General features: G+C 47.8%; 1 protein-coding gene across 4 annotated transcripts in view; it reads left to right on the top strand.

Annotated features, from left to right (window-relative positions):
- Nucleotides 1–1,081: 1,081 nt before the first annotated feature.
- Nucleotides 1,082–16,952, top strand: part of LOC147033990 (equilibrative nucleobase transporter 1-like) — a 230,534-nt gene continuing 214,663 nt past the window's right edge. The window contains exons 1-2 of one of the 4 annotated variants that reach the window (XM_085874563.1): nucleotides 1,088–3,655; nucleotides 8,587–8,690. The gene's annotated coding sequence lies outside the window, so the exon portion shown is untranslated. Of the gene's footprint in view, nucleotides 3,656–5,876; nucleotides 8,691–16,952 lie in introns of those variants that run through there. The other 3 variants (XM_085874579.1, XM_085874544.1, XM_085874554.1) reach the window with 3 other exon arrangements.

The raw sequence follows: 16,952 nt of genomic DNA, 5'->3' as shown, positions 1-16,952 counted from the left end.
CCTCTCCCTTCCACAGATATCCTAATGTCTCTGTTCCCCACTGTTTTGTCCTTCCCACTCCCGCCCCTCTTGTCTCATGCCCCCCTTTCTCTGCATTATGTGTTAGCTCTCACATGACCCTCGACAAGGTAGACAAAAAAAAAATCAATTGGATGAAAATTTAGGATTTTTGAAAATTTGGCCTATTGGACTATGTCGACATTTTGGCTTATGTTTACCTCAAAATTAATAGGTGGTTGAATTCAGTGACCTGATATGCAAATGTTCTTCAAATTTCAAGTCGATCGGATGAAAATTGACAATTTTAAGAAACAATTAAAAAATTTGGCCTATTTTGGGTTGACCTTATGGCCTATTTTGCCTTTTTGACCTACAATAACCTCAAAACGAATAGGTGGTTGAATTCGCTGAACTGATTTGCAAATCTTGTTCACATTTCAACTCAATCGGATGAAATTTGAGGATTTTTGAAAATTTAGCCTTTTAGCCTATGTCGACCTTTTTGGTCGACTGAATTTTACGAAACTTCAATGCGGGACCGTTGCAGGGTCGGTGTCATTAATCTCTGCAAATTTCAGGACAATCGGTTGAGCGGTTTGGGCTGGAGGCGAGCGGTCAGACAAACAAACACACAAACAAGTAGTCATCGACTAGTACTTATGAAATCGTCAACTTGACCTCTAACCTTGTCTAATAAAAGCTGTCTCGAGAGAAGGCAGCGACGCAAACCAGAAGTTTCTACGATGATTCTGTACCAAACCATCAAAAATCGAATGTTTGACCTCACTGTGACCTTGACCTTTAACCGATTTTTGACCAAAATCTAATCAGCACGAGCCATCACCCTCCTGAATCACGTGGTGTAATTTGACATTGGTAGCTTCTTCTGTTGTCGAGTTGTCGTGCCTACAAACAAACAAACAAACAAACAAAAACACATAAACAGAGGACGGAAATCATCAATATACTTACGAAATCTTTAGATTTCGTAAGTAACAAGCCGGTAGGTGGTGATGGGTCTCCGAGCATGGAAACTATAAGATATAGAGCAAAATGGATGTCATATTGTGGAGAGGGAATCACCTTAAAATTATGCATATCAAATCTCATCCAGTTCCATCTACTGATACCTACTCGGTATCCATTTGAATGAAAAGTACCGAAAATGCGGTTTGAAATCGGAAATCCCCAAAGTTCGAGGGGGTGCTGTGGGTGAACAAATATCTAAATGGAAAATCCGGCTCGATCGTTTGTGCACAATGTATTCCAGACGATAAGTGTGAATTTTCATGACCATCCGACCATAACCCTAGGAGGAGTAGCATTTGGCGCGAAGGCACCTCCACCCCCTCCAGCTCTCGCATATTATCGATTTTTGCACTAATTGACCTTTGACCCCTGACCTCAGCGAAATCGGTCAATATGTCCTGAGGCAAAGTTGTAGTACTCATTGAGTACCATGAACCTGCAAAGTTTCATTCATATCGATGCACTCACCTGGTCGCTTGGGGCCTTCAATTTTCGCGCATACCCTAATTGTAGGGGGCGCTGTGGGTAGAGTTTTCCATATATCACAAAAACCGGAATATATTTGATAGAGCATCACCTGTAGATCATTCGTGCCAAATTTCATAACCCGACGTGGGATAATGGCTTTCGGAATTGATTTCGCGTGAACAGTACCGATTTTGAAGGTTTTTCGGTTGTTGCTAGGGAACCAAAGCGTCCCTAGCAACCATCACAATTTCCAAAGCACTCGGTCATAAGATGTACCTACCACCCGAGTTTGGTTAAAATCCACCCACGTTTACTACCAATTATGCTGATGACAAACGAACAAACAGACAGAATTACTGACAATAAGAGTCACCTATTTCGGCAACCCAACAAACAAACACACAAACAAACAAATGTAGGCGATCAACATCCTTGTCAAAAAAAAAATATATTGCCAAGTATAAATGGACCCAAATACAATACCCTCTCCTTTGGCGAGACCATAAGTTAACAAGTTAACCATAACTAATTAACAAGTAAACCATTCTGTGATTGGAATGCCATGCCGTGGAATGACCGATTGAGCTGCTCTATACTACTTTAAAGATGAGCGAGAAGAAGAGCTTTTCTTTGCAAAATCCAATGGATGGTGTGTGGACGTAGATGCTTTCAGATAATCATTTCTCGTGACTACTCCCACCTTGTTTTCCTCCTTTTTGGAGCAAATCCCAACATCTTGCATCTTTACCTCCACCACGAAGGTGAAGGAGGTTATGTTTTCACCCCTATCTATCTGTCTGTGTGTTTGTCTGTTTTTGTACAGGATATCTCAAAAAGTTGTGGACGGATTCGGACGAAACTTGGTGGACAGGTTGGGTGTCTCGCAAGGACGAATTGATTCGATTTTGGTGAAGATCCAAATCTGGATCTGAATACGAGAATTATTTGATTTTTAAAGTGATTCTTCACCATTGAGAGATCAGGACAAAATCGATATAGTACTGCACAGCATGATATTTCAAAAATGTATCGGGCTTGATATGGTCTCGTGGATCAGGCATTTCAAGGCGGAGGTATGCGCTCTACCGTGTGCCCTTCTCGTTATCTCTGCCACCAGGTCTGGTGTTTGCTCAATGGTTTAGGTGCTTTGCTTATGATCCTCGGTTCTTGAGTTCAAACACCCATCGGGTTGAAGAATTATCACCAAGTAGGATTGACTCAGCATGTCATTCGACCTTCTGAAGTCGGCAAAATGAGTACCAGCATGCTGGTAACAAGGGCATTGCATCAGCAGCACAGCTATGCCTCCAGCAAATTCTGCAGCCAAGCAGCCACAGTGCATACGAATTAAAAAAAAAACAAATTTTTAAAAACTTTTTTGTCTGTCTGTTTGTGTCCAGGGTATCTCAAAAAGTTGTGGATGGATTTGGCTGAAATTTGTTGGAGTAGAGAGGTTGTGACAAGGACGAATTGATTTGATTTTGCTGAAAATCTGGATTCGGTTCCGGATACAATAATTTTTTTGAAGTGAGTCTTCAACATTAAATGATGGGGCCAAAAATGATACGTAGCACAATATCTCAAAAGTTATGGATGGCTTTGCATGAAACTTTGTGGATGAGTTGGTTAGGTGATGAGAACAAAGCGGGCATCATGTTTTCTACAAGCCACGGGTTGGGGACCCCTATTCTGAAGCCTGGAGACAACTGATTGAAACAAACCATAAAGCCTGCCAGTTTGTGGAACCCCCCCCCCCCCAATTACTGTATTTTGAAGCATTTTTTTTTCAAATTGCAAAATTTTCCAAGACGGACTGCACCTTCTCCGCAGTTGCTGAAATTGACCAATTTGTTTGACTGCCCATGTTTGTAGAAATAACAGAATATTGTGCCTTTTGATAAGCAATAGCTCTGATCCATGGATATCTCGTGAAAATCACTGACTGACAAAGTCTAACTGTTTCTGTTTGAAGGGAAGGCAGTGCTTAATCTCACAATCTCACAAAGACAGACGAATTGGATAGAAATCTGGGTGTGGCAAGGTTTCCGAATAGGTTGTTCTGTCCGGGCTGGCTCTTGTGGACTGGCTGAACAGGCTGTTCTGTACGGTTTGTACTGAACTCAGCAGATGTTTTTTGTGGCAAAGCGCGTTTGAAACGGTAAGTGTTCTTATATTGCTGATGTCATAACTATTTGTAAAGTGATATTTAATTTAAAACAATGACGAACATTAATTCCTATGCCAGTCAATTTTGACACGCTCAAAAGGATAACTTTATAATAATCGTAATAATAATCTATCTATAATTCCAACAATCTCTGTGTGTCTGTCTGTCTGTCTGTTTGTTTGTCTGCGACCGCCGTTTCTCGACGACCGCCAGTCCGATCTGATTGAAACTTGCCAGGAATATTGCCGGGGCCCCGTGGATGTGGCTTTTTGAGGTTTGATATTAATCGGACAAGCGGTTCCCAAGTTACGGTCATTTATCTGTCAACCAATGACAAGACATGGTGCTATGACGGCACAATTAATGTTTATTTATTTATTTTTGCACGATTGACGGTTCGATCTGATTGAAACTTGCCAGGAATATTGCCCGGGACCCGTGGATGTGGCTTTTCGAGGTTTGATATTAATCGGACAAGCGGTTCCCAAGTTACGGCCATTTATCTGTCGACCAATATCTGCGAGAGAGGGGGACGGGAGAGGGGGGATGAGAGTGGGGGTGAGAGAGAGGCGCGAGAGAGGAGGGGGAGAGAGGGGGTGCAAGAGAGGGGGTGAGAGAGAGGGGGGATGAGAGTGGGGGGGCGAGAGAGAGGGGGCGAGAGAGGGCTGCACATACTGGCACTCACCTAGGGGCATGCACCTACGGGCCCACACTAATAATAATAATAATAATTAGTTATCTGCCATCAGAAAGCGATCGCCGGCTTACCTTTGACGATCGCCGGCTTACCTTTGACGATCGCTGGCTTACCTTTGATGATCGCCGTGACTGACCCTCGGCTCATGACCCAATGATGGACATATTTCTTTTGGACCTCCATATGACCTTGACCTTCAACATTTAGGGATAGAGTGTAAATTAATAAAATGTGTCCCCATGGACACTCTATCCAAAAAACTCAGCATCATGAAAATCAGAGGAACATTATTCAAGTTATGATCAAAAAAATGTTTTGTTTTTTTTTGTTATTCGGTCGCAATCGGAAAAAGCAGGTCAAGGATGGGAAACAAATACAATGTGTGTAACTTCAGTGCACATAAGCTATGATGATGCAAGAACTTATTGGAAGACCAAGCGGTCTTGGAGATACAGCTTTGGCAAAATTGAGTGATGACAAAAAGCGTGTGTTTTTTTTTTTTCAGACCGCTATTTGACTGTGACCTTTAACCTGGATAGTTATGATGTAAATTCAGTGTGAATGTACCTCCGATTGAGTGAGGGCAATTTTGTTCCAATTGAACAAAGCATATTCCAGTTCTGGTGAAAAATGTGAAAATGTCTATAATTGGATCATGACAACATAGGTGCAATATCCTTGGGCACTCACCTGGGAGCGGCTGGATAAGATAACCAAGCAACCACTTGTTGGCATGGATGACCCACGAAATATGGAATGGAGAAGAAAGTCAATACCTATGGATTATATTATTATTATTTTTTCATGCCGTGAGCACACTTTGGTACATCATGGGTGATAAAGGTTGTGGTCAAGTTTCATCAAAATTGTGTGTGTGGTTTCAGAGAAGTAAGCAAATACATATTTGGGGGTGGGGGGGGCAACCTCCCCTCCTGTAGAACCCCTTAGACCCCAATTTTTATACGCCAGATATATTATGTGATACCGGTCGTCCATCTGTCTGTCTGTCTGTCTGTCTGTCTATCCATCCGTCCGCACTCTAACTCCCAAAGTTTTCAACTTTCACGTATCATATTTGGTACATTGGTACAGACTGTGGAGACGGTGTGTCGCGACATACATTCGTAATCTAAAGTGTTTGCCATGGCAACCAGGATGCTGTTTTCCATCCGTTCCTGTCCGCACTCTAACTCCCAAAGTTTTCAACTTTCACATTTCATATTTGGTACATAGGTACAGACTGCGGAGACGGTGTGTCGTGACATACGTTCGTCATCTAAAGTAGTTGCCATGGCAACCAGGATGCTGTTTTTCATGTAGGAGCACAATTCTGTATATATATATATATATATATATATATATATATATATATATATATATATATATATATATATATATATATATATATATACACATATTGTGATGGAAATGGCCCTTAGCATGCTACTAAATATAGGATTAGCCCAGATCCCCCATTAAATGCATGCTTCGCCAGGTTGTTCGGTAATTTGACGTTACATGTGTGTCGGGAGGTTTAAGAGGCTATTTATTGTTCGTGCGGTGGTGGTGGATCGAGAGATTCGTCTTCTTCCTTCCTCTCTCTGGGCGAGACTCCGCCCAGTGCGCTGAGAGGGGGAGCGGCCTTGAAAAGAGGAAGTGAAACTAAGGGGAGGAATTTGTCAGCTTCGTAAAAGGGGCGCGCCCCAAAAAGACAAGGTGGAAAGAACTGAGAGGACGGAGCTGAGCAGTTGGGCTTCGAGGCGAGCGTGCGCTGGGAAGGCAAGAGAGAAACGACGGTGTCGAGGCGCGATCTGCTGGTTGAGTAGTTGGGCTTCGAGGCCAGCGTGCGCCGGGAAGGCAAGAGAGAAGGTGATCGACAGGTTCAACCTGCGTCTAACGACAGAGCCTCTGACTGTCCCTACTCACCTCACGGCTCGACGATGTCTTGGAATCCCATGGACCCACCCAGCCTGTCGGAGCCCGGCTCCTCAATTTGGCCTTGTATGGTGAACAGGCCAGGCCTGGACTTGTATGCTGGACCTTGTGAGAAACCAGCTGAAACCCATCATTGACCTTTCGCTCTCGTGCAGTCGACCTCGCGGGGTCTGAACGCGCGAGAGTGCATGCGTGAGGTCTGCGCCAAAATGAGGACGAGCTCCATTTTTCCACGCGGCGTGCTCGAGCTTAGGGGCTCGAATCCGTGGACATCTGCTTGTTACGAAAACACGAAACAAAAAAACGGCCGGAGTGGGTTGAGAATTTCTCCATCGCCGATCTGTAACATTGGTAGTCAGGAGCGGGACATTTGGACCTGTGGTGCATTTCGCACCCCGAACATTGGTTCCGAGAGGCGCGAGAAAAAAAAAACGGTCAAAATTTTCTTTGATTTTATTTTGAGCGGATCAGGTGTAAAATTTGGAAATTATAAAGAAAAATCGAGTCGCAAAATGGCGGCGCGGCTCCATCTCGGCACGACACGAAGCGGGAGTGGGCTAATAAGAGCGCAACAAGCCGCACGGCACGAAGGAAACTCTCCCGTCCACCGGTTCAAACCACGTGGTCATGGCAGGCGAAGCAGGATGACAAAGCGTACATTGACGAGATTCATGCATGCTTGGAGGATACCCTGGAGCAGAGGAGGGGTGATGGAAATTATATTGAGGAATTGCAAATTAAATTGGACGAGGCACTACGGCAGGCAGACGAGGTTCAGGAGGATTATGTGCACAGGGAGTCGCAACAATTGGCCGATGGACAGGAGTGAGTTCGGGGGCTGGAAGAGGACTGAGCCAGCACAGTCGAGGAACTACATGGAGAAACGACGAAATTAGATTGGTTGCGTGGGTTTTTGGTACATGAGTTCAGCGAACTGAATAATAGAAAAGAGGAGGAGCAAATTAGTAACTTTCGGGATAGGAAGAACTTGGAGGAAGAATGGGAAACAAAGCTAGAAAAGGAAAAACGAGAACACGATTTGGAATTGAAACAACTGAAGGAAGAGGTAAGATCAGGCAATCAGATAAGAGAAAGCCTCGAACAGAAGGTAAAAAGAGGAGACAAATCTCTGGAGCAAAGGAAGAAAGAATTGTTGGAAAAGTCAAGACAGTTCGAAGAACTACAGGGAGAACTGAGGAAAGTCACGTGGAGTACCCAAGAGTTGGAACAAGAGAAGAGTGAACTGAACGAAAGAATCGAGGAAGAACAAATTAGTAATTCTCGGAATAGGAAGGAATTCGAAGAAGACTGGAAAGCAAAACTGGAAATGAACAAGGAATACGGTAAGAGAATGGACGAATTGAGGGAGGAAGCATGCCAAAGAGTTGTGGAGATGAGCAGGGAATACGGAAAGAGAATGGACGACATGAGGGAGCAATTATGGGAAAAAGCTTCTGAGTTCCGGAAACACCAAAACAAATTACAAAACGAGCTGAGGATGTTCAGGGAGGAAAGAAAGAGAACGGAGAATGAAACGTTAAGGAAACGCACTGTGCAGATCGAACGGTTAGAAGCCAAAGCAAGATTAAAGAATGCGATGAAAGAAAGAGTAGTGAAAGAACAACGAATGAAACAGGAAAGGGAAATCAATAAATTGAAGGAAACGACGAGATTGGAGAATGAGGAACAAGAGAGACAGTGGGAGAGGAAACAAAAAGAAGGACAAGAACAACTGAAGGAGAGGGCAAGGTTGGAGTACGTGGAGATGTTGGAAGAACAACGAATGAGGCAGGAAAGGGAAATCAATAAATTGAAGGAAATGACGAGATTGGAGAATGAAGAACAAGAGAGACAGTGGGATAAGGAACAAAAAGAACAAGGAATGAAACAGGAAAAGGAAATCAACAAATTGAAGAAAGCGACGAGATTGGAGAATGAAGAACATTAGAGACGGTGGGATGAGAAACAAAAAGAAAATGAATTTGAAATTGACCGACTAAAGGAGAGAGCAAAGTTGGAGAATGCGGAGATGGAAAAACTCCGGAAAGATAACGAACAACTAAAAAGGCTCGGAGAGGAAGAACGACTCAATTGGAAAAGAAAATGGAGCCAGGAAGTAGAGTAGCACAATAATGTGGGATGTGTGACATAACCACAGGGAGGAATGTTAGTGGTGCGGAACTTGATTGACATCACTCGTCGGATGACACCACAATTAGAGCAAACCCTGGTGATTGAGACATTGAGGGAGCATGCGGGGTTGTTGACGAATTAAATACATTTTGAGCAGGTCCAGCATGTGGAGCTGACAACCCCAGAGGAGTATGGCGAATCTATGATGAGTAACCTGCTGGAGAGAAGCGACGGGACAGAGGTGACTCCGGAACGAAGCAGGTACGTGGGCACATGCATACATTGTGTGGACGATGAGCTTAACGTCAGAATTGAATTTTATGTTAATGAAGAGACTCTGTCCGATAGGGTGCACATATGCGTGACCCCTGGATGTGTGTGGAGTGCCTGTGAATGAATGCTGTGAGCCCACAGTCCAGACTACAGCACCGGTATGTGCTGCCGAGGCCGAAACGCGTGTGGGTACTCACCTGGCGGTCGAGAATGTAGCCCTGGAGTGCGAGGCGGTTGGTCAGTACACAGGCAAGGTTGAAGTTGTGGAATGTGAACACCTAACCTTGGAATGTGTGCAGCCTGCTGTGTGTGGGAGTCCTGAGCATGGAATGAGTGGTGACATGGGAAATAGGTTTGAGGTGCAAGGAGAAATAGAAATGCCACCAGGACAGAACTTGAGCCAGGGGACGGAAGCCATAATGGACAACTCCGCATGGGTTCTTGCAGAGTTGGAGGTGCTGCATCCAGGAGTAGGCTTTAGAAATTGGATTTTAATTTCTCTATCAGCCTCACAGGAACTTTGGGGTAGAGCGCAGATGAGTAGCAATTGTCACTGGCGTGTGTCACTTGGTCTTCAAACCTTTCTGAGCACACGAGGGGTTTGGCTAGCTGAGTGGTGTTTATCTGTCTTCAGGGAGTTATGGAGAAGATGGGGAGGCCATTCCACCGATTGGGGTTTACCTGACTTCCGCGAACCCCGGGTAAAAGGAGGGGGTGGACCACAACCCCACTTGAGACGTGACCCCTTTGAGCCGTGGCGGAAAGGCCGTGGGGTCATGTAATGGGAAATGAGGGATTCGTTCCCTCACTCCCCTTCCAATGAGCCAAAGAAGCAGGCCACATGGGGATGTGAAAATCTTGATTGGAAATTATATCGAGAGGGATTGCAAATTGAGAGATGACAGAAGGGATAAGAGTGGCACGAGTGGATTTGGGTGATTATTGGGAAATAAGCGGAGGAGACATTACAGGCAAAGCGTTAGACACACCTGAAACAAGTGGATGACAAAGGGTGGCTTGTTTGAGGGAGGATTGAAATGCCTGGTTAGAACCATGCAGAGGTTCCATGGGGCTGGTGAAGAGATTTTGATGTTTTGTTTAAATTGTTGGAAATAAACGATTCGGGCAGTATGGAGGAGGCCAACGGACAATGGATGTAGTGACAAATTAATTGGGGTTTGATGAAAAAGTATACCAGTTAAATTTGATGACCAAGTGGTATCCGAGGGACTGGTGTGTTTTTCTTTTCACATAAAAGTGAAAGGTGTTGGATGGTGTTGTGGACTGGGTGTGTGGCACTGTGGAATGAATGACTAAAGTGTTTGGGTGAATGGCGCGATGGTGCAGATGAGGAGAGTGAGTGCGAACAACGTACCCTGTCGGTAGGAGTCTCTTAACCAAGTTAGTGTAGGTTAGGGGGACTTGGAGGATTTGACATGGATTCTGGCTGCTGTTCCATTGTGCAGGCAGACTGCGAGGGGTAGGTGCAGGCCAAGGTTTGGGGATACTCGCTGGTAGTGTGACATGGTATTGGAAGTTCGTGAGTCGGCAAATAGGACCCCAGGGCTTTGGGGGTTCCGGGCAGGTGAAGGTTGTCAGAGGTGCCAGGAGAGCACGGTAGGGTTCAGTGCCAGGAGAGCACAGTATAGGTGCTTGAGAGCACGGTATGGGGGCTATGAGGGCACAGTACGGGGGCTAGAGAGAGCCACCCCTTAGTTAGGAGCGCCAGAAGCACGCTCAGGTGAACCCCGAGGTCGCTGGGTGTCCTCCACCCCCAATCGGAAGCGGGCAAAGAGGCCTAGTAGTAGTCACACTCCCCAGCCAGCGAGTTATGCCTGGCACCACCAAATGGAAAAAGACAAATAAGGGCCTTGCCCAGGTTTAATAGAATGGAACAGTGTGCCAGGTCGAGAAAAATGGGTCATTGGGATCATTCTAGGCATCGCAGGGTTTGTTGCATTGGCTGGAGCTAAAGTAAATGGTAAGGTTCGATGGACTCTCCTCCGCACCATTCATGTGTGACACTTGGTACGAGTAGTGTTGATGGGAGAAATTGTTGGCAAAGGCCAGGCTCGGTCACCCTCTCCAAGTGCCACAGAGGCCACCAGTATGTCATGAGCACACATCCATGAAGATAACAGTTGAGTAAGAAACACACCATCGTTTCTCTGAAAAAAACAAAAGAGAAAAAAAGGGAGAACTTCTCCAAAACAAGTCAGGCAAGGAAGGTTAAGGGTACACTCCATCTCACCTGGTCTGAGGTCATCACATCCATTTGCGTCCTCAAGAACACCTCCAAACTGCATTTGCTTACCATCGATATCACCGTGCCACCATTGTTGTGTCACCTGCTGTCCAACGCAAGGCTTGTTGCCTGCTGCTGCTTGTGAGTAGGCCATATGGGTCAAAGCATTTTTGTGGGCCATTGGGGCCAAAGTGCTTTTGTGGGCAGTTGTGGCCAAAGATGCATGCCATTTTGTAGGCTCAGGGGGCCGAATAACTCTTTGTGAGATTAGGCCACTGGGCCGACTGAACTCACCTGGTGAGAGGCCAATAAGGCCACAAAGTGAGGAAACCCTCAGGGGTGAATAGACTATACTGCCGGGAGGGGGCACGTAGGAGCGAACACGTGAAAGAACTTTGAACCTTTGAATGTTCTACTCCGATGCCAAAATTGGTGTTAAAAGTAAAATTGAATGCCCTCCCGTTCAAATCCATAATTAGGATGTTAAGTAGTGTGCATGGAGTGTGTTTGTTTGTTAGATTGGTGACCCGATACACTGGGATAGGGACATGCCAATCTTACTGTGACACTTTGGTTTTTGGAGTTAAGTGCTTCCCATATTGTGGGTTAGAGTAAATGGGAGATCTGTGCTGTACGTTAGACAGGGCCATTACCGTGGGCTTCCCCAGATGGAGGCTCGGGAGAAAGGCTGGGGTAGTCTTACGGAAATGGCCCTTCGTAGGCTACGAAGTATAGGATTAGCTCAGATCCCCCATTAAATGCATGTTTTGCCAGGCTGTTCGGTAAAATGGACGTGACATGTGTGTTGGGAGGTGTCACAGGCTGTTATTGTTTGCGCATTGGTGGTGTGCCGAGGGCTTCTTCTTCTTCCTTCCCCACTCCGGGCAGGACTCCACCCAGCACTGAGAGGGGGAGTAGCCGAGGGGAGGAGGTGAAACTAAGGGTAGGAGTGAGTGGCTTGGAAGCGAGCGAACGAAGAAGAGACAGTGGTGATTCTGCCGGGAGAGAAAGTGAACCTGGGCGTGCCGGGTCTCCCTTCTGTGGCCTGGAGAAGTGAGCCAGGGCTGAAGGAAAGGCAGGGAAAGGACTGCAGGAGGTCTGTCTGCCCTCGGCTGGATGAGAGACGACTGGTGGGAGTTATGATCTGCTGTGTAGGGGACAGCTGTGTCTGTCTGTCTGATCTGCTTCTTAAAGGAGGCCTGGTAAACAGGCCAGGCCTGGACTTGTATGCTGGACCTTGAGAGAAATCAGCTGAAACCCATCGTCGATCTGACGGTCTGGTGCAGTCGACCTCGCGGGGTTTGAACGCACCGAGGCTGCGTGCGTGGACGCTGCCGGGAGCAAGAGTATGACGCCTCCATTTCGCCACGCGGCGTGTTCGAGCTTGGGGCTCGAATTCGTGGACATCGGCTTGTTATGAGCGACATTCGTGCTTTTGACACTTTCCTCTCGTCCATGAAACATCACCAAGTACTCTGTCTTGTCTGCATGCTGTCTGTCTGTCTTGTCTGCATGTTGTTTGAGGTATATATCGGTAGGGACCCCCTCGAAACCCATAATCCGTAGTTCCCTCGTTAAGAACAGGTTATAGATTGTTAATAACATTGTCGTGAATATTTTGCTTGTGTTGTGATCCCCGATGTTCCCCAATAAATCTGGTTAATTCGTATGAAGTTGCCGCTATGGATTAATTTGTGTCGCGTCGAGGAACGATCCATTCGATTGGCATATAAAACCAAAATGGTTACAGACTGGCAGAAAACGCTCGGCATCTGACAAAACCAGTCTGTAACCGGGGTCTATTTCCCCAACTGGTAAGGTCCAGGATTACGTTGGTATCGCGATTGAAGACGCGTGACCCGAGGCCTGTGCTGAGCCAGCCGACGTTATAAACCCCAGAGACCGGCGGTGGTGAGAATACTGTGGTCGCCGATCCTTAACAATGTGTGTGTGTGTGTGTGTGTGTGTGTGTGTGTGTGTGTGTGTGTGTGTGTGTGTGTGTGTGTGTGTGTGTGTGTGTGTGTGTGTGTGTGTGTGTGTGTGTGTGTGTGTGTGTGTGTGTATAGATAGATATATCTGAAGCCTGGTGTTGGCGCAGTGGTTAGGGCAGCGGCTTGGGATCCAAAAGGTCCTGAGTTCAATCCCCGTTGGGCCACTGAATTAATACACCAGGGGTTCACTCAGCCTGTCATCCTTCCGAGGTCGGCGAAATGAGTACCAGTGTACTGGGCCGGTGTATACCCCGGTTAAAAATAGGTGTACCATATCCCTGTGTCGTAAGAGGCGACCAGGGTTGCGTCAGGAAGGGCATCAGGTGTAAAACATGTGCCAACTCACTATGCGGATCATATGGATGATCCGCTGTGGCGACCCCTAAAAAGGGAGCAGCCGAAAGAAGAAGATATATATATATATATATATATATATATATATATATATATATATATATATATATATATATATATATATATATATATATATATATATATATATATATATATATATATATATATATTGTCGCGGATTCGCGCCCGCCGGCGTGCTGACGGCCACGTAACTCGAATCGCGGCACGTCGCCCACCGGACGGACAATCCAGTCGTGACCCTCTCGGACTAACGCCGGGAACCAGTCACGGGTGGACCTTTCGGTCTCACCGCGATCAAGCCAATCGGCCCCCGCGTGGGATAGGGTTGCTCGCCAAATTCGACCTACCTAAGTACCCACACGGAGGGTAGACCGGGCGATCGCACCTCGCCGCAGGTCGACTTCGGACACGGGCCACTTAAGCGACCCGTTCCGTACTATCGGGATAACCGAGCGGTGTTATTCGTCGACCTCGACGGTTCGGTTAATTATCGGGCGTCTTAACCCACGACCAACCCTTTACGTGAAGCAAGATGAGGATTCAATGAAAGAAATGACGAAGCGAAGCGGGAAAACAGTTCAATAATAAGCACATTTATTTCGCGATGAACGGAAAGCACACATATACAATTCCACCAAAAGCACATGGAAAAGAAGAAGACAAAAAGCAAATGCAACAATGCGGATCTAATACCGACTACGCGAGCACACAGCAACACTTATACAATTTTACTTCACAGACGGCGCCGACAACACACATTCCCAAAGCAAAAGAAAAGAGAACCACCCTCCAGGATGAGGGGGTAGGCGGGCCTGGGGCCGAGACCGTGTCGGGCCTACCCGTCTGATGATGAGACGCGGAGCGGCGGTGGTGCCTCAACTCCGCGGGCCTCGCGGACAGTGTCTGGTAGGGGGTGGGAAGGGGGCCCCCTTTTGTCGCACTATCTCAGCGCGGGGGGAAACAGGAGGGGGTTGCTGATGCTCGGGGAAAGGAGGATTTCACAAAATCGCGGGTCCCGCGACCAGCGTCTCCACGACCTCGGTCGCGCCGCCGGCCTTTCTCTCTCCTCAGTTCCCCGAATCCGACGCTAGCACCCCCTCGTCCGCCTTCGCCGCCGCCACCTCCCCACAGCTCCGTCCTCTTCACTCCGACTCCGCGAACTCCCAACTGCACTGAGCTCTTCCTCCGCTTCCAACTCCACTCTTCCTCCTGCGAACTGAACTCCTCTCAACTTTCACTGGACTCGACTCGACTGACGAACGCAGTCGTTTTTATAAGCCCCGTGGCTTCGCTCTCTCATCTTTGACCCTCTGCCTCCGACCTTTCACCTCGCTCCCCATTGGCCCGAGAAAAAGTGGGCGTGAATGCTTTTTGATCCATGAATTTGCATATAGCGACCGCCCTCCAACGCCCTGGAGGCGGGGCCAAATCGCCCCTCGCTCACCGATTGGACGGAACAAAAGTGGGCGTGAGTCGTTTTTGATCCGTTTTTCTGCGGAAAGTCCGCGATGCTTTTGAACACGCTGCTCGGTGCGCGCTCTACACGAGTCCAGCATCGGTGCCCACGAGTGGCGCGAGATGACGGTGATGCGATGGTGGCGAGTTGTGACGGTAAAGGTCGTGGCGGTTGTGGTGAAGCGGCGTTGTGGTTGGTGGTTGTTGTTGTGATGGCTGTTGAGACGTGGTTGGTGGTGGTAATAATGGCGGTTGGTCCAAAATAAAGATAGTAAAAGAAAAACGGCTATCCTGAAGAGTCGCAGCCCGACTAATGACATTTATTCCCTCTAGACAACGGGTTTGGGCCTAACTACACATATACTTACCGAGATATCTCACCTAAGGGACCTGAATGGTGGTTTGCGAATTTGGTCAACCACAACACTACCCCCTCCCCTTTTTACAGACTCGTCCCGAGTCGTCAAATTTTCGTGTGCCAGCATGTGTAGGTTTCCCCTAGTACATTTTACCTATGGATCCCTGAGTGCGACATTCATGGTATTCGTGTCCCCAAAATAAATAACCTAAGGGCTGAGTAACTACCTAAACAAACTCACTCACACGGACGACTTAAATAAAATTGCCGGCGCTAAGACAAACATGCCGGGGGCGCACTCATATTTACAGTACATCTTAACCTTAACTTACAAATTTTACACTAAACCATGGCCCAGGATCAATGAACTCTGCAAAAGAAAAGCAGTTAGCAGGGAGCCAGGCTGCTCGCATGCATTCTCTGGCTCAAAACAATGCAGGTGACAGGGAACGTGGCTGGCTGCTCACACGCAGTCCAAGGCCTTCCCTTTTGAACTGAACGCAGTGAACCACAACGGTGCATGGGCTGCACAAACGTAGTCTCCGTGCCAGCTCAAGTGGCACACGCAATGAACACAACGAATGGATGGACGCAAACATGGTGCATGGGCTGCACCAACGCAGTCTCCGTGCCAGCTCAAGTGGCACACGCAATGAGCACAACGGATGGATGGATGGACACAAACACGGTGCACGGGCATGTTGCCTTACGGATCCTGGCGCACATGGAAATGAACAGGGGGGGCAAAGCAAAAATTGAACGGGGCTGGTGAACGTGGGCAGTGGGCATGGCATGGCAAAGGTAGCAGGCAAACACAGCCCGCAGAAGAAGGCCGTTGCAGGCGAACATAGCCGGCAGATGAACTGGCCGGCACAGGCCTTGAAGCACAGCAGCTGCAGACAATCCAGCCGGCACAGGCCTTGCAGCAAAACAACAGCTGCCGATGAAGTTGGCCGGCCTCCGCCTTGAAGCAAAACACGGCCAGCCGATGAAGTTGGCCAGCCTTTGCCGTTCAGTGGAGGTTGGTGGAGGGAGTGCGGTGGTGCTGGCCACTTGGAAGGCGGGCTCGGACCTACCCTACGGTCTCCCTCCCAACCTATCGCCTTTGCCTGTCACTGTCCACACCCACTCCCTTAATTTGTCAAACCCCAATTTAGCCCCAACTTATTTTTTTATTTTTATGTTTACTTCCCCTCTATAAATCGTCCCCTAACCCCCTTTATCGTCCTTGTTCGGCTAACCTATCCTGTCACCTAGCCTACTCCCAACCCCTACGTTCCCTTCCCGGAGGGGAATAAGGGAGAGCTGGCGTCCTGTGTCGAGGCCCAACGAAGCCTCAGAATGGCCTCCCCAGAGTTCAGTGATCTAACCCAAAGTGGGTCCAGCGGCCCACAACGAGAGCGAGGGGATGGATGGTGCGGAGGGGTACACTTCCTAATCTACCCTATCCATTTAACTGTTAAACTACCCCGGGGCTTTCAACAAGCGCCTCTCACTTAAACTATTGGTTCTAACAACCCAGATTCCCGTCGCCTGTGTTGGTGTCCTCACAATTTCGGGGCTTGCCTCCCCCAATTTTCTCTCCGTGCCCTCACACGGTCTCATGGCTGGGACACGTGGCTCCCTTTGGCAGGCACGACCCTCTGCCGATTCTCCGACGATGGCACCCCCGGGCACTACACTGCCTCCGAGCCTACCAGCTCCCTAACACCGGGGAGTGCCCCCCATGGCACCTCCCCTGAAACGCACACGTGGCAGGCTGGCTTCCCAGGCCGCTTTCCGAGGGTCACCCTCGCCCACAACACTGCCCACGCGGCTAATGGCGC

Source organism: Eptatretus burgeri, chromosome 1 (assembly GCF_056783735.1).
Source record: "Eptatretus burgeri isolate ZD-2024b chromosome 1, Ebu_testis_v1, whole genome shotgun sequence".
Taxonomy (NCBI): Eukaryota; Metazoa; Chordata; class Myxini; order Myxiniformes; family Myxinidae; genus Eptatretus; species Eptatretus burgeri.
Note: the sequence above shows the minus strand (reverse complement) of the source record. Positions and strands in the feature narration are given on the sequence as shown.